This window comes from Mercenaria mercenaria, chromosome 16 (genome assembly GCF_021730395.1).
Source record: "Mercenaria mercenaria strain notata chromosome 16, MADL_Memer_1, whole genome shotgun sequence".
Lineage (NCBI taxonomy): Eukaryota > Metazoa > Mollusca > Bivalvia > Venerida > Veneridae > Mercenaria > Mercenaria mercenaria.
In genome coordinates this window covers 72999699-73019353 of record NC_069376.1, presented here as the reverse complement: position 1 = coordinate 73019353, position 19655 = coordinate 72999699, and the positions used below count along the sequence as shown (strand labels likewise).

The 19655-nt window shown below is 35.6% G+C and overlaps 1 protein-coding gene across 2 annotated transcripts in view; it reads left to right on the top strand.

The window, feature by feature from the left end:
- The window catches only part of LOC123540699 (uncharacterized), a 49527-nt gene that overhangs the window by 21667 nt on the left and 8205 nt on the right, over positions 1 to 19655 (top strand). Inside the window, exon 1 of one of the 2 annotated variants that reach the window (XM_053527442.1) lies at positions 13472 to 13597. The exons of the other annotated variant lie outside the window; for it this stretch is intronic. The gene's annotated coding sequence lies outside the window, so the exon portion shown is untranslated. Of the gene's footprint in view, positions 1 to 13471; positions 13598 to 19655 lie in introns of those variants that run through there. 2 annotated transcript variants of the gene reach the window in all.

Below are 19655 nucleotides of genomic sequence, written 5' to 3'. Positions count from 1 at the left end.
AAAACGTCGTTCTTTCGTTATGGCGGGGGCGCCAAAACGACAGAACGACACTGGCAGAAATCAGCCATATAATGTAGTAAGAGCCATAACACTTTCGCTTACTACGTCTCATTTCGAGTGACCGGCATCTATATCGCACGCACGCGTTACGTTGTATAGCGGAAAAGTTATGTCTGCAAGTTACGGTTCATTAAACCGCTTCAGTAAGAGGTATAGAATAAGTAGCCAGTGGTTCATGGTTTAGTCTAAAATTCATCCAATAGAAATTAGTTGAATCGGGTATGTAATTTATCGATGTAAAATTGGTCAGTTCTAGCGTGCACCTCAATAGTACGCACATTACGTTTTCAAATGTTAAAAATTTTAAGGTTAAAATTTCATCTAACTACGATATATATACATGAAGAAATCTTTAGATATCTATATTCTCATGTTAGAAATGGAAATCAATTGTTAAAAAAGCATACTCAGGCTAGCAAAGTACGACTATAGGTTACGTTTGACCCTCGATGGAAGTTTGTATGGCTTTAGGAGCATTCACGGAGAACTTATGCCATGTAATATATGGCGCTTTGGTCAACTATATAGGGATTACTTGCCTTATTGTAAGACTGTTGTCGTTGTAGTCGGTAAAGTTTTTATCACTACGTATAATGCAATCTGTCCTAAATGTAAGTTGACGACAGAATCAATCGCTGTACATCTCATTTTGTTTTGTCGAACAAATGATAATATAAGACAAAGTATGTGGCGCATTTTGCATAAATCCCTGGGTGATGATAACTTCAACAACCTATGTAATATGCCTTGCATGGATCAGATTATTGAAATGTTATCAGGGTTTATCACGCTAACTATGGATGATGTAAAGCGGATTAAATGCTTCAAGATAATTCTGAGATATATACATCACTTAACAAAAATATTGAATTACCTACTGTAATCAATTTGATTATTTAATAACTTTATTTATTTATTTATTTATTTATTTATTTGTTTATTTATTTATTTTTTACTACATATTCTGACAATTCATACAGATTCTCTATGCCTTTTGCTTCCGACATATATTTTTCTGTATTAAAATAATTGCTAGGACAAAGCTTAAAACTCAACAGGCCTATAGATTCCCTATACTTTTCGCATTCCCACATAGGGTGTCTGTGTAGGGCCATCTGTTTAGAGAAAATTGTAAAATAACTGTGAAACTATTGTGTTTTTTGTTTGTTTGTTTGTTTGTAAATATTTGTGCTGTATGTATGTGTTCTTATTTGTGTTTATACATATTTGCTCATTGTATGTAAATTGTATTTATATTTCTCATCTTATGGTGGAATAAAAGATATATCTATCTATCTGTTTAAAACTGCATAACATTTTTGAATACTATTGTATATGTGTGAAGTCCACACACACTACTGAGGAAGGCACTGAACTTGTTTTTGTTTTTTTGACACATGTTTTCAGAGCTAAATTCTCTGGGGTTTTCCTGGACGTCGTGTTTTCCGGTGAGGTGGAAAATTGAGAGAGCCATAAAGATAAATTTTGTCACATTTGATGCAAAAGTTATAGTATCGTTTGTATAACTGTATAATTGTATCGACATAATTATTCATATAATGTGTATCGTAATAAACGGCCTCTCGTAGCCAGGGTGCATCTCTACAAGGCGAAATGTATATATTTGTTGAGTATATTTGTAGTAAAGAGAAGACTATAAGTGCATAGGCTAATCATACCACCGTAACATATAAATGAGGGTGCATCGCTACAAGGCGGAATGTATATATTTGTTGAGTATATTTGTAGTAGAGAGAAGACTATAAGTGCATAGGCTAATCATACCACCGTTATATATATGAGGGTGCATCGCTACAAGGCGGAATGTATATATTTGTTGAGTATATTGTAGTAAAGAGAAGACTATAAGTGCATAGGCTAATCATACCACCGTAACATATAAATGAGGGTGCATCGCTACAAGGCGGAATGTATATGATTGTTGAGTAAATTTGTAGTAAAGAGAAGACTATAAGTGCATAGGCTAATCATACCACCGTAACATATAAATAAGGGTGCATCGCTATAAGGCGAAATGTATATATTTGTTGAGTATATTTGTAGTAAAGAGAAGACTATAAGTGCATAGGCTAATCATACCACCGTAACATATAAATGAGGGTGCATCGTTACAAGGCGGAATGTATATATTGGTTGAGTATATTTGTAGTAAAGAGAAGACTATAGGAGAGATCGCCGTGACGTCACGCGTTAACATCTGTTTATCTGGTGGTTGGCAAAACAAATGTTTTTAACACCGTTTGCGTATTGAATCAGAATTTTTAATTTTTAATAACTTTTTTGCTCATTTATGGATTTTCAAAATTCAAAAAGACTTGAAATACTAACGATCTTCATATTTTTGTATCCAAATATCTTTTTTCAAATAATAACCGTTTTAAATGACATATAATTTTAAAAGCGGCGTAGTGATTTTCACAACCTTTAGAAAAACAGTGTAAGTTAAGCGTTCATAATTAATCCATTTTATTTCGAAATAACAATTAAAAGTAATCAATAAATTGCTTGTTTTATAACCTTTCCATTGATCAAAAAATTATTTATGTAATTTGTGTTTTAAGAAAGTTTAGACCGTTAGAAAAACATCACTGTTTACAAAAAACATAGACGATCGGCTTCTGTCCACCCGATCACAGTCTTATCAGTTCTAAAAATAGAAAATACACCGGATTTGTACACAAACACGATCTCTCCTATAAGTGCATAGGCTAATCATACCACCGTAACATATAAATGAGGGTGCATCGCTACAAGGCGGAATGTATATATTTGTTGAGTATATTTGTAGTAAAGAGAAGACTATAAGTGCATAGGCTAATCATACCACCGTAACATATAAATGAGGGTGCATCGCTACAAGGCGGAATGTATATATTTGTTGAGTAAATTTCTAGTAAAGAGAAGACTATAAATGCATAGGCTAATCATACCACCGTAACATATAAATGAGGGTGCATCGCTGCAAGGCGGAATGTATATATTTGTTGAGTATATTTGTAGTAAAGAGAAGACTATAAGTGCATAGGCTAATCATACCACCGTAACATATAAATGAGGGTGCATCGCTACAAGGCGGAATGTATATATTTGTTGAGTATATTTGTAGTAAAGAGAAGACTATAAGTGCATAGGCTAATCATACCACCGTAACATATAAATGAGGGTGCATCGCTGCAAGGCGGAATGTATATATTTGTTGAGTATATTTGTAGTAAAGAGAAGACTATAAGTGCATAGGCTAATCATACCACCGTAACATATAAATGAGGGTGCATCGCTACAAGGCGGAATGTATATATTTGTTGAGTATATTTGTAGTAAAGAGAAGACTATAAGTGCATAGGCTAATCATACCACCGTGACATATAAATGAGGGTGCATCGCTACAAGGCGAAATGTATATATTTGTTGAGTATATTTGTAGTAAAGAGAAGACTATAAGTGCATAGGCTAATCATACCACCGTAACATTTAAATGAGGGTGCATCGCTACAAGGCGGAATGTATATATTTGTTGAGTATATTTGTAGTAAAGAGAAGACTATAAGTGCATAGGCTAATCATACCACCGTAACATATAAATGAGGGTGCATCGCTACAAGGCGGAATGTATATATTTGTTGAGTATAGTTGTAGTAAAGAGAAGACTATAAGTGCATAGGCTAATCATACCACCGTAACATAAATGAGGGTGCATCGCTACAAGGCGGAATGTATATATTTGTTGAGTATAGTTGTAGTAAAGAGAAGACTATAAGTGCATAGGCTAATCATACCACCGTAACATATAAATGAGGGTGCATCGCTACAAGGCGGAATGTATATATTTGTTGAGTATAGTTGTAGTAAAGAGAAGACTATAAGTGCATAGGCTAATCATACCACCGTAACATATAAATGAGGATGCATCGCTACAAGGCGGAATGTATATATTTGTTGAGTATAGTTGTAGTAAAGAGAAGACTATAAATGCATAGGCTAATCATACCACCGTAACATATAAATGAGGGTGCATCGCTACAAGGCGGAATGTATATATTTGTTGAGTAGAGTTGTAGTAAAGAGAAGACTATAAATGCATAGGCTAATCATACCACCGTAACATATAAATGAGGGTGCATCGCTACAAGGCGGAATGTATATATTTGTTGAGTAGAGTTGTAGTAAAGAGAAGACTATAAGTGCATAGGCTAATCATACCACCGTAACATATAAATGAGGGTGCATCGCTACAAGGCGGAATGTATATATTTGTTGAGTATAGTTGTAGTAAAGAGAAGACTATAAGTGCATAGGCTAATCATACCACCGTAACATATAAATGAGGGTGCATCGCTACAAGGCGGAATGTATATATTTGTTGAGTAGAGTTGTAGTAAAGAGAAGACTATAAGTGCATAGGCTAATCATACCACCGTAACATATAAATGAGGGTGCATCGCTACAAGGCGATTCGTATATATTTGTTGAGTATATGTGTAGTAAAGAGAAGACTATAAGTGCATAGGCTAATCATACCACCGTAACATATAAATGAGGGTGCATCGCTACAAGGCGGAATGTATATATTTGTTGAGTATATTTGTAGTAAATAGAAAACTATAAGTGCATAGGCTAATCATACCACCGTGACATTTAGATGATTTGTGAAAATGGGTTGAATGAATTTATTGATATTTATGATTATATATATAATTACGTTAGGTATGTTTAATAAGCCTGCTGTTTTTTTGTATTATTAGTGCTCTTATTTATTTGGCTCACTCAAGCATTTATAAAACATTTATAACCCATGTATTAACCCAATGTTAACAAGATAGTTGTGAATGTTAAGGACGATGTTTACAGAATTTAGTCCTCAACATCCACTCATACCAATGGACTTGTTTTAAGTTTACCAGGATGATATTCATGTATCATATAATTCACTATAAATGGTACTATAACAATAAATCCTTTGTTCTAGGTACTTACTCAAAACTATAACATATTTCCTTTATTACGCTAATCAAACTTTTGTTTTATTGACGTTAAATCCAACAAAACAAACAAACGCACGAACGATTATTTTTTTTGTTCGATGGTTTTAAATACTATAAAATGTCAATAACAAAGGCACGAAAGGAGTAAAAGAACACCAGCATGTCTAGTTTTTTTTTTTGTTTTTTTGTTTGTTTTTTTTATATATATATATAATTAAGGTCTGATCGTATTTTTAGTGGATATACATCATTACATGTGGTAATACTGAGGTTCTGCGTGACAGATTTTTACTTGCGAATTACTTTATCATTCATAGATGTTTCTTCATTATTTTGCAAGCAAACAGCGATAATCTTTACAATATACTGGGTATAACATTTTTTATTTAAAAAAAAACAGTAAATACAAGTAACTTCAGTGTGATATTAGTTTAACGAGATTTTCTACCTTATAAACTATCACAGGTTAATTTCTACGCAGGCCTTAGAAAAAAATCTTTAAATACATGCTACAGATAGTATATCCTTGATTGTAACTGTGCATAATTTGCATGAAAAAAAAAAAAGAGGAATGTAACTATCTAGATACAAACTGACAGTGACGTATATTAGGCCACGGCAAGACAGTGTGTTAAATGTCTAAACGTTTTATTTTTTGTTTGTTTTGGGTTTAACGCCGTTTTTCAACAGTATTTCAGTCATGTAACGGCGGGCAGTTAACTTAACCAGTGTTCCTGGATTCTGTACCAGTACAAACCGGTTCTCCGCAAGTAACTGCCAACTTCCCCACATGAATCAGTGGTGGAGGACTAATGATTTCAGACACAATGTCGTTTATCAAATAGTCACGGAGAACATACGCCCAGCCCGAGGATCGAACTCACGACCCCGCGATCCGTAGACCGACGCTCTACCTACTGAGCTAAGCGGGCGGGTTGTAAACGTTTTAAGAACGCACAGTATCTGATGTATTAAGTTGAGTTGAGACCACACTTTGTTTTTCTGCAGTGTAAGATTTTTGTTTAGGTCCACATTTTCTCAAAAACTGTAAGAGCTACAGCTTTAAAACTTTGCACACATGTTTATCATCATTATGTGACTGTGTAGGCTAAGACCGACCCGTAACTCTGATATGCATATTGTTAATATTATGGCCCTTTTTATACTTAGAAAATTGAGTTTCTTGGTTAAGATTTTTGTTTATGTCCACCTTTTCTCAAAAACTATAAGAGCTACAGCTTTAAAACTTTGCACACTTGTTTATCATCATTATATGACTGTGTAGGCAAAGACCGACCCGTAACTCTGATATGCATATTGTTAAAATTATGGCCCTTTTTATACTTAGAAAATTGAGTTTCTTGGTTAAGATTTTTTTTAGGTCCACCTTTTCTCAAAAACTGTAAGAGCTACAGCTTTGAAACTTTGCACACTTGTTTATCATCATTATATGACTGTGTAGGCCAATACCTATATAACTCTGATATGCATTTTGTTAGAATTATGGCCCTTTATGTACTTAGACAATTTGAGTCTCTTGTTAGGAGTTCTTGTTTATGTCCACCTTTTCTCAAAAACTATAAGAGCTACAGCTTTGAAACTTTGCACACTTGTTTATCCTTATTAGATAACTATGCAGGTCAAAACACATAACTCTAACCTGATTTTTGTCAGAATTATGACCCTTTTTGTACTTAGAAATTTTGTAACTCGTTTTCTTACATACTGTACAGCACTTGCAGACGAGCGATGGCACCCGTAGCTCTTGTTTTAACTGTATATGAACATTAACGATTACAACAGGGAATATTCCTTGACAGTGCAATGTATGTCGTATATGACGATTTTGTCCTTTCAGTTTGCAAAATTTCAAATTTTCATTTTTAATGTCTGGCTTGACCCATAATAATGGCATCAACTTTAAAAATACAAACGAGAAAAATAGGTTTCATAAGACAGGAAAGAAATCAAAGAGCATAGTGTTATTTGCCACATTTATTTCATATGATAGAGGGGTGGGGGTATAGGCCTTTTATTCCAAATTCCTAATACTGCTGCTTTGTAAAGTTAATTTATGCTAATTTTTAAACCCATTTCATTGCGTTACTTTAATTGGATTTTAATTGATTATAAGTAAGTTTTATACTACTTCTTCTGTATAAGCATTTGTGCATTTGTTAAGAATCGTTGTATAAGGATTGTTGTATATTGTATATCGTGTTGTTACTATGTCGTTGTTTCTATGTATTAGTTTATAACTCACACTGCAATTCCTTAAAGGTACAAGGCTCTGGCATGGTTATGCCCATTCCTCTTTCGGTAATCAACTCTAAACTTATTTCTGGAATAAACAGTGTCTTATATTTTTAGTTTTATACTTGGATTAAAGTTATTTCAAGTTAAGTATTTATGTGCTTAATGTTTGATATGCATAATTGAGCCGTGCCATGGGAAAACCAACATAGTGGGTTTGCGACCAGCATGGATCCAGACCAGCCTGCGCACCCGCGCAGTCTGGTCAGGATCCATGCTGTTCGCTAACAGTTTCTCCAATTCCAATAGGCTTTAAAAGCGAACAGCATGGAGCCTGACCAGACTGCGCGGATGCGCAGGCTGGTCTGGATCCATGCTGGTCGCAAACCCACTATGTTGGTTTTCACATGGCACGTCTCAATTATAGTCAAACATTTTACAAATAAGGCAATAACTGGCCTTCGAACTAAGGTGACCTGCATTTTAAAGTATCCTTGCTCTATTATCTCAATGTAGGTTTCCTAAGGCTTACCTTTAGCAATATCAGTACAATGGTGGCATATTGCAACAACAACAACAATACCCTCTAAGTAAATACACCAACGTAATCGTCAACATATAACACTTGGGTTATAATTTTCTTGTTCCTTTTAAACGGTGAGTTTCACGCCCCTAGGCGGAATAAAATAATGTTTGTTGTATTTCATTTATTGTACATCTTAGTCCTATATATAACTTGAAAGTATCATATAGAGCCCACATTCCTAATTAGACATTTATCAGAATAATGGGAAAATAACAGAAAAAAACACAGGTTGCCCAACACGATATAAAATATCTCTCTCATTAATAGTTAAAGATTGTGTACATTATGTACAATGTCATGATTTTTCAGTTGTCTAACAAGATTACTGAAGTTTTGAATAGAATAGAAAAGGTGAAAACCGCAGGTCGCCTAACACAACATAACGAAAATGTTGCAGGGTTGGTTTGATTGAGCCTATTCATAGACTATAGTGGAAATGCAAGCTACCGTCTACGCCTGAGCAGAACTCAACCCACCTGACCGCCTTAACAGTTACATAATAGTTAGACTTTCTTTAATTATATTTTGGTTGAGAGGGCACGTAGATTTACCCTTGTCTATTTACGTTTGTGCTCCGTCCGTCGTACATATCTCAAAAGCTAGAGTCATGAAATGTTATGGCATGGTTATTCAGCTTGTAACGATGTGCACCTTGGCTTTTGTTTGGCATTTCGCGCAGCCAGATAATGGTTATGGCTCCTGACTTTGTCAAAATATGCAAAGGAGTTCTAAATGTTGTAAATGATGTTACATATATCTCAAAACGTGTTTTTTTTTTTTTGGTTTTTTTTTTTAGTTTTGGGTTATTTTAAACAGTATTTCAGTTATGTAAAGGCGGGCAGTTAACCTAACCAATTTTCCCGGAATATGTACCATGCAAAGGAGTTCTAAATGTTGTAAATGATGTTACATATACATGTATCTCAAAACGTGTTTTTTTTTTTGTTTTTTTTTTTTTTTGTTTTTTTTTTTTTTTAGTTTTGGGTTATTTTAAACAGTATTTCAGTTATGTAAAGGCGGGCAGTTAACCTAACCAATTTTCCCGGAATATGTACCAGTACGGACATGTTCTTTCAAGTTGCCAACTTCCCACATATATGAATCAGTGGACGAATGAGTTCAGACAATGTCTTTTATCAAATCGTCACGGAGAACATACGCCACGCCCGAGGATCGAACTCACGATCCCGCAAAATGACAGGAAGTGAGGACACCAATATCCTATCGATACACGTCTTATTTTGTTTAGGTCTGTGCAATTAAGGACATATTCAGATGAAAAATAATAACGATGGTACTAAATAAATAACAAATGCTAATAATCCACCAAACATTCAGACGAAAATAGGAATTACGCCCCACATATGCATTTGGAAAATGTGATACATGATGATTTTCTTCATGCATACATTTTTGAAACATGCCTAAGGATATTTAAGGTTAAAGGAAGCGTGACTAACGCTCATCAAGCTCATTCGGACATATGGAGATGCCGGAAAAGAATATCGAATATTCATATAGGTGGCTGGTCATTACATAGACGAGCCACTAGACTGATAATAAATATGTCAGAATAATTTTTTTTAACGGTTAAACCATCAGTTGTAAATAATTATGTACTGTATGCTAGCTTAAACGGCAGCTGAAAACAAGTTTATCTATACCTGGGGCCGTATTCATAAAGCATCATAAGTATAAGTATAAGTATAAGAAATTGATTATTTACTTCAAAAGTATTACTTAGGTTAGAAATTTATTTTACTTAAGTATATTTGTTATTCATAAAACAACTTAATAAGTAATTCTTGTTTTTTTATTGTGGACGAAAACATTAAAAAAACAACATTAATTTCAGACAGATACAACATGCACAATTATGTTTAAAGTGCTTTTATCTGAAAACAACACTTTAATCGTACTCACCACGCTATTTTATTTTCTGACTTAAGTCATTTCTTACGTATCTTAAGTTTTAGCTGTTTTATGACTAGAACTTAAGTTTTTACTTAGACTTAAGTTGAAATCACTACAAACTTAAGTAAAATCTTAAACTTAAGTCAAATGAGAGTCGCTCTTTAGCGGGAGAAAGTCGCATGTTGTACATGCAGTTATAAAGTTATTTAGTTGATTTATTTGTTGGAGAATTGTGACATACGTTTCATTATTTGCTCAGCGAATATTTTGGTTGTTGGTGGTTTAATTGTGGTTTTGTTTGAAGTTGATATTTTGGTTCATGTTGGCAGTTGGAATTGTTGGTTGTTTAGTGAATTTAAACGGTTTATATTTGGTTGGTTGTTTGGATTTGTGTGTTGATGGGTTGTTTTCAGTTTTAGAGGTGTATAAACTGATTTTCTGCAGATTGGTTGTGTATTGTTTCGAATATGTATTTTGCTCTGAGATTTGCAGATTGATTGTTTGGTTTTGAATGTTTCTTGGTTAAAGCTTGTGCTGGCCGAGCATATGTATTGAAATACTTGCGATATTTTGTCCATCATATTTACCTGCGTATATGTGACAAAGCTTGAAATTTAGTTATGTTTGTGGAGTGTGCTTGATTTAGGTGTAAATAGTACGTCACCATGCTTAAGTATATTATGTATATACAATGAAATAATATACAGAAAACTACAAAAAATACACACACGAAAATAAATAAGGAAACAATTAAGTGCTAGTTTCCAAGGTAAAGATTAGCCATAGTCAGGTGGTGCACACTACCTCCCTAACCGTTGATAACCTCGCACCGACCTCCTTCAAGTCCTGACAAAATATATTTCTACATGTTTCCACTTTTCTGTCTAATTCCATTTCAGAGAAACAAAAGCCAGTCTATTTTAGAGATTTTCACAGAGGAGTGATGTTAAAACTATCAGACTATGATATTGGACATTGGATATAGACTAGTTCAGTTTACTACATTCAGTCATAAAAATGTAAAAAGATATATCATAGTCTAGGAGCTAGTCTAGTCATTACGCCATTGGAAATAACATATTGAGCAGTTGTTGTTGTTGTTTTTTGTTGTTGTTGTTTTTTTTTTTTGTTTGGATAAAAGGTTAAGTTGATTTTTTTGTTGCAAAAATGCAAACGTAGGTGACAATTGCACACTTATTGAAATACTTACCAATCAATAGTATAGACTATTGTTCGGGGTCCGAGGGCAATTAATTTTGACTATTGACCGGGAAGTCATTCAGTAAGTGTTTTCATTACACGCCATGATGAATTTATCTTGAAATACTTTTTTTCCTCTCAGGATTTTACTTTACTCCAGCAAACACGTGTTTAACAATAGACATCAAAATATTGATCTGCGATTTATATAAGAAGTTACACAATAATAAACATTATAATGCATGTATAACTACATAAACTCTCGTCAACAGTGTGTGATACTGACCGGTTCATTAAAGCTATTTATATCACTTAGCCTACGGCTTCTCCAATTAATCTCCCAGTCTGTGCAGCTTATGGATTATGTCGCCTGGAAGTGCTTCGTGAACTTTTAGTTTATTAGTCCCCTACTGGTTGAAAAACAGTTTCGGGGACTATAGGAATGCGCTTTTCCGTCATTCCGTCCGTTCGTCTGTCTGTCTGTCCGTCCGTCCGCAATTTCGTATCCGGTCCATAACTCTGTCATCCATGAAGGGATTTTAATATTACTTGGCACAAATGTTCCCCATGATGAGACAACCTGTCACGCGCAAAACCCGGACCCTAGCTCAAAGGTCAAGGTCAAAATTGGAGGTCAAAGGTCGACAGGGCTTTTTTCCTGTCCGGTCCATAACTCTCCCATCCTTGAAGGGATTTTAGTATAACTTGGCAGAAATGTTTCCCATGATGAGATGACGTGTCATGCGCAAATCCCAGACCCCTAGCTCAAAGGTCTAGGTCACAATTGGAGGTCAAAGGTCAACAGGAATTTTTTCCTGTCCGGTCCATAACTCTCCCATCCATGAACGGATTTTAATATTACTTGGCAAAAACGTTCCCCATGATGAGACGACGTGTCATGCGCAAAACCTGGACCCCTAGCTTAAAGGTCAAGGTCACAATTGGAGGTCAAAGGTCAACAAGGCTGTTTTCCTGTCCGGTCCATAACTCTCCCATCCATGAAGGGATTTTAATATTACTTGGCACAAATGTACCTCATAATAAGACGATGTGTCATGCACAACTTTCAGACCCCTAGCTCAAAGGTCAAGGTCATAGCAGTCAAATGTTAACATAGCATGAACAGGGTCTGTTACGTGTTCGGTCCATAACTCTGACATTCATTAAGGGATTTTAATATCACTTGGCACATATGTTTCCCATGATGAGACGACGTGTCATGCGCAAGTCCCGGACCCCTAGCTCAAAGGTCAAGGTCACAATTGGGGTCAAAGGTAAACAGAGTTTTTTCCTGTCCCGTCCATAACTCCGCCATCCATGAAGGGATTTTAATATTACTTGGCACAAATGTTCCCCATGATGAGACAACATGTCATGCGCAAAGTCCAGACCCTTAGCTCCAAGGTTAAGGTCACAATTGGAGGTCAAATGTCAGTAAGGTTTTTTTCCTGTCCGATCCAGAAATCTGTCGTCCATCAAGGGATTATAATATTACTTGGCGTAAATGTTCCCCATGATGAGACGACGTGTCTTGCGCAACACCCAGTACCTTAGCTTAAAGGTCAAGGTCACACTTTGAGATCAAACGTCAAGAGGATTTTTTTCCTGTCCGGTCTATAACTTTGTCATGCAAAACAGGATCTAGATATCAGTTGGCACAAATATTCCCCTGGATGAGACAACTTGTCATGCGCAAAACCCAGGCCCAAGGTCTAATGTCAAGGTCACACTTAGAGACCAAAGATCAGACACAAGAATGACTTTGTTTGGAATATTTCTTCTTCATGCATGAAGGGATTTTGATGAAACTTGGTACAAATGTTCACCAACATAAGACGGATTGTCATGCGCAAGAACCAGGTCCCTAGGTCTAAGGTCAAGGTAATATTTAGAGGTCAAAGGTCAAATTCAAGAATGATTTTGTACGGAGCATTTCTTCTTCATGCATGGAGGGATTTTGATGTAACTTGGACCAAATGTTCACCACCATGAGGCATCCTTGTTTTTTGAATTACGTCCCTTTGTTTTTACTATAAATAGATTTATTATAACTTTTTTTATTACTGGCGGTAGAGAAAAATCGAGACCACTTTTCTGTGGTACAACATGCATGTTACATCCAATTTTTAGGTGTATTTTGACCTATCTCTACCTGGTAAAGAGTGTCTTGTGGACTTATATTATATAGTTTTTTTTTAAGATTAATTTCCCTTTGTTGTTACTATAAATAACTTACATTTTTATAATCAGCCAAAACAATTCAATATGAAAACAACTGTGGGTTTTTATATATGCACTTTTTAATCCAAGTGTGTTGTTATAACATATTGTATATATAGTACAATATTGTTTATATATAACTGACAGATATCAGTTCATTATGTTATACTGCAGTGGAGAAAATTGGGTGCCTTCCAGTAGGGGACTTTGTATTGCATGGCAATACTTCATTCACTTGTTATATTCTAGAGAACATCTTAATGGAGACAGCCGAAGCCTTATTAAGCATATTGCATCAAAGACGCTTGAAATTTCGCAGGAATTGTTTTGTTCCATCTTCTTCAGTGACGGAAATATAAAGGTACAATCATTCATGCTATTTTTTTTTCAAATCTTTTGAGGTAGGTGCCATTGACACGTTGGTAGACAACAAAATACTATAATAAGAACAAGTTCTGTTATTATAAGTAATAGTTAAATAAGCGCGAATCTCTTAATACATAAATGAAAAAATGTAGTGAAACCATGAACAGCCAACAATAATAAAAAGATCAGCACACCTTTAGGCGAAACTTTGTTTGAAATAACTAATTGGTACCTAGGTCAATAGTGCGCAGCGCACAATTCAACAAGGAGGATTTAATATGTGACATTAAAACGATCCAAACATGAAGACATCGCTATAATTAGCCTGGTTAGAGTAATACACGACGGGATTAGAGTTGAAAACTGTCTAACGATTAAAGACTTAGGGCCATATTCATAGTCGTCACTCAAACTCACACTTGACTCAAACTTGGGTAAGTATCACTCAAGTGAACCTCGAGTAGACCTTGCGGAAGTGTGAGTGGAGTTCGATAGTCATATTCATAAATCCCACTCAATCTTAACTTTCGGAAGGACAGCTCGAGTAATGGTTTCATTGTACCCAATGGATTTAACGGATTATAACGGTTTATATGACAATAGCATCAAAGGTATGCAAAAGTGCTGATCATCATTTTTGTAGTCGGAAGTTGTCATCTTATTGCTTGTCTGTATGTTTGTCCGTCCACCCGTCTATTTGTTTTACAATTCGTCCTTCCGCCCGTCCGTCCGTCAGTCAGAATGAAATTTATACTTAAATAATTGTTGGTGTTTCCCGAATGCCAGGCCGCATATATATTTTCAATTATTAGACACATATCTTTTTATAAAATAAGCGTTTCCATTGTCATTTAAACAATGAGATTAGATAAATATAGGTTTTTCTTCATGATATGAAATTTAAGGTAATGTATGAATTAAACAATATCTAGGCTTGTGAAATGTAAATATTTATTAATACTATGTATTTTTCTGAGAGTGACTTGACGAGCCCCATTAGATTAGGTTTCGTAAATGTATATTTGACTCCCTTTATTTATTTTAAACGTTTGCATGAATTTACTGTCTTTTAATTTGTTGGGTCGTTTTGCTTTTGTCATCCGCAGCAATATGTATTAAAAAAGAACATAATATTTTTTTTTCCAAAATACCTTGCACAAATATGATCTTTCGCTTTAAATACATACATGACACTATTATCTTACTTCTAATTAATTAAATATTGTAAATTTATCATCTTAACTTACATTTTGAGACCTTGAGAAACACTCAAGTGTCCCCAGGACCTCCCTCAACATTCACTCACTCTTGGGAGTTGACTCGACTGTCACTCACCTTTATGAATACAAATCGAATCTTTCCTGAGTAAAGACGTGACCGTTAGGCTATTTATTTGAGTGTACTCAATGAGTGGTGTTAGAGTATTGTCTATGAATATAGCCCTTAGGCCCTATATCGTCACACAGAACTGAAATGTATTTACAAAATATTCAAATTGCACGCATTTGTCATGTGTCATATGTTGTAAGAAATCAGATGTCTTGACTAATGTGTCAGAATAAGGTTATCTTATCTCGCCTCCTACAAGATTCTTGCATTTCTATTGGTCAACAGACGTCACGTGGAGACAGGATATATTCCATATCCTGCTAGTACATTACAGATATGAAATTTGATTAAAAACAAAATGGCTGCCGCACCGCTATCGTAATTAAAACAAGTCAGATTATAAGCCCAAGCTATAGATATCATTTCCGAGATAAAAAAAATTAGTGTTGTCTTGCCGTTCTTATTTTTCCTATCTAAGTTAGGTTCGTGAAGTGAGTAGAAATTATATATAGAAGAACAGTAACTCTGTATGGCACGGCCGCGATTGACCTTGACCGTTGACAAGTTGATGTTGTTTTAGTAAAATCATCGGAAAGCAAAGGAATTGACGCATTTGTAAGACAGCAGTTTGTTGTAGGATTATTTAATCTATCTGCAAGATAAAGGAATTAACAGGAAACGGACTAAAGCGGAAGTTTGAAAAGACATTTCTGACATCGTCTAATCTGATGATTTTTCGAAAGGATGGAACGTAAAAGTTTTTCAAAACCAGTTCATAACCTGTATAAATGAGCTTCTGTGTTTTGTGATTCTGTCAAAATACAGTTCATTTTTCATTTTATGGCTGGTATTAATCAACTATAATCAAAGCATGAAAACCAGGGAAGATTTCAGGATTCCAGTCTGCACTGTAACTGTAAGTAGCTTTATTATAATATAAAATCTGTGTCAATCAGTACAGTGAGGATGTAAAAGGTAGTCGGCAAGATAAAATCGTTACACTGCTTGTTGGTGACAGGATACGGGATATACGCTGTCTCGAAAATCCATATCAGGCTCGAGCTACGCTCTCGCCTGATATGGATTTCCTCGACAGCGTATATCCCGTATCCTGTCACCAACAAGCAGTGTAACTAATAATGTCTTTAGAGATAATAAGATCAAGAAACGCAAATACTTGGAACATTGCAAACCATAAGATATAAAAGGAAAAATGACGTGCTAAAAGTACTGTTTTTTTTTGCGAAGAAAACAGATCTTTATCAGTAAGTTGCAACCATGGTTAGAGAAAAGCCTGAATCTGTCAGGTCAGTAATAAGGAATAATGAAAAGTCACCAGGTGTAATTTTTGTACACTGACAAACACCTGAGAGGCAATGAAAACAAGCGGCAGTACTAGAAATACAAATTAGCAGACAATCACTCTAAGGTTACAAAGGCAGACTTGATTAAAAAGAAATTCGTAAGAGACCAGGTCTGTTTTACATCTTCTGCCTTACCCTGAAAGGTCTTAGATCCACGATAAATTGACGAGGCATAAAAACTTAAGCAAAGGCTCTGCAAAGTGGGGAAATATTCTCACGAAGTTCTTCAAAGTTCTACGAAGTTCTAGATCAGAGAAAGAGGAAGTAAAATTTAAATATTTTTTTAGTGTGTGTGTGTATCTAGGAGGTGGTATGTAATGTAGCGGCGGGTGAGGGAGGGCTTGTGCGGCGGTGGTGATGAAATACAAAGGCAAAATAAACTAAAATGTGGTTTTAGCAGGAGGGGATGGGGCCAATATGTGTGTGAAGAAGGGAGAAAATATTAACTCAATTTGGAACCTTGAAGTTTGAACTACCAACCAAGTTCATGAGCTCTGTACACTTTTTTCGTCGCCACCTACCTGTATGCCAAGTTTAAAGTTGATACCTTGAGTTGTTATTCAGTTATGCTCTGAACACAAAATATGACGGATATTTGCTGTAACCTTGTAACCTTGGCCTTTGATCAAACGACCGTGTTCGTGCTCTGGAATATCAAGGCACAAGAATATAGAAGTGATTTTTTAATGGTTTGGGGGTTAGGTCGGGTAAGGGAACGAGTATGGGAAGTAATTATGATTGTGTTGCACTCTTCGTAAATAACAGTGATTTTTGGGGGATGGGTAATGAGGGGGATCGGGTGGGGGGCATATGTGGATTGTTGCACTCCTCAGATCAACTTGTCACCACCCACCTATATTACAAGTTCAAAGTCAATACCTTGAATAGTGTTGAAGATGTGCTCCGAACACTGAATACAAAGGACAGATTTGAACTGAATTTGTAACCTTGACATTTCACCTACTGACCAAGTTCATGCGCTCTGCGCATCGTCTCTTCACAACCTACTTATATTCAAAATTAGAAGTCAATATCTTGAATGGTTGTACTCCCGACACGAAATATGACAAGCCCGCCTGCTTAGCTCAGTAGGGAGAGCGCAGATCTATGGATCTTGGGGTCGTGAGCTCGAGCCCTGGGCGAGGCGTATGTTCTTCGCGACGCTTTGATAAAGACATTGTGCCTGAAATCATTCGTCCTCCACCTCTAATTCATGTGGTGAAGTTGGCAGTTACTTGTGGAGAACAGGTTTGTACTGGTACAGAATCCAAGAACACTGGTTAGGTTTACATAACTGAAATACTGTTGAAAAACGGTGTTAAACCCAAAACAAACAAACAAAAAATGAAATATGATGGACATACGGACAAACAGACGCACGTGCCATTACAAAATACGTCAGTTTTTTTCAAAACGGCGTATTAAAATCAATGAAGGGACAAGAAAAACACATCTGGTTAGTTAACATAACCTGAAGATGAAACATGAATCGCAAATCACTGGCATCTAGAATATGCTGTATATCAGCATTTTATTTACAATTAAATCGAAGATATGTATAAATGTAAACTTAGCAAAACGAAATAAATGCAAGTGCTTAATGTATGAATTTAATGTGAATGCTGTTAATATAAAACCATAAAAATGGTTGAATGAATCTGTTGATTCGTTAGATAAAAGTGCGGAATAAGATTTATATTTTCACCAAAACACTCGCATCTCGTCAAATACATATCTTGATAATAATGCTCACCACCCGCCTCGTAGTCTAGCGGCCCGACCCATTTGCTTATTTTTGGCTGTACATGTACACTTATTGACACATATGTTATTATAAATATAAGTAATAATGAGCAATAAAATATGATTAAACTAAACCAGTGGTAGAGTTTCGAGAGCGGGAGGTCGTGGGTTCGCTTCCTGGTCGTGCATTGTGCTCACAGTGTCGTTTATACGACTGAAAAAAAAATGTTGAAAACGACACTAATCACCCCTACCTCCCCCGACCACCCTCCGAACAGGCACACCCACCGCCCATAATTATTATGAATAAAATCGTTTTAATGTCGAATTGTCCAACTTGTTTTTTTACTCCAGAAATGGCCTACAAGAGTTATTTACCTGTAAGTCGGGAGTGCTAAGGGTGGGAGTTGTTTCTTTATGTGTATCAGTATAATCTCCAAACCTTTCATCACGCGCAGTCTACCTATTGTTCAATATAGTCAATCTGTGGGCAATAAATATGTGTGCAACCTTTGCTGAATTGGCATTAAGATATAAATAAACACTGTTAGATTTACTTCCCGACAAAAAACAACAACAAAAAAAAAGCCTGAAAACCTTGTTGCATCAGAAAAAGTATCATGGGTAATAGTTAAAGTGTCAATGACTTTTGGGGGAGTAGGGGTTGGGGGGGGGGGGGGGGGGGGGTACTGAAAAACTGAAAAAAGTAATGATTTCCATAAAATGATGAATCTCACACACAAAAAAACAACAGACAAATGCTCCTGAGTGCCCTGTTATGCCCCAGACAGAAAATTGAATTAATTTAGATCAACATTATTTGATGGTGTATTTTTCTTTTTGTCTTCTTAGTTCCTTTTGTGTTGTTGTTTTGTTTTGTTATAATTTTGTTGTCACATGTTGGCTTGTTAAAAAAATCTATACTTATTACGCATATACATATAGATATATTGTATTTTAGTAAGCCAAATTTCGATACTATGCTATGATATCAAGTCGGGGAAATAGGTCTGATAGGATGTGGATTTTCTTGTATTACTTGGGATACAGTCTTACTATTTATTCATTGCTTTGTGATACGCTAAATTCATCTATGGATATCAAAAATTCGTTTCTTTTACATCCTAAATTTATTTATGGATATCACAAATTGATTTTCATATAAATACGGTGCTAAAACCTTACACCGAAATTCCACACTTTTCCATTTTACAAGCCGAAAGACATCAATACTACACATCGGCTGATGAAATAACATACTTTATCAAACTGTTTTAACCGCCTCGATAGCCTAGTGGTAGAGCGTCCTCTTCGAGTGCGGGAGGTCGTGGGATTGATCTCCGGCCGCGTCATACCAAAGACGTGAAAAATGGTACCAGTAGCTCCCTTGCTTGACGCTCAGCGTTAAAAGGGAAACAACTGGCTTCTCTTCTCTCATACCCTTGTGGCGATGGATTCCATCAGGAAATCCATCAGGAATGAGGTGCCGAGATAAGTTATTGATAAGTTATTGATAGTTATTGATATAAGATATTGATATGAATTGTAGAACTTGCTTCACAATCGACCTAAAATAAATTATGTAGGCTATATGTATAATATTATGTATATGTATAT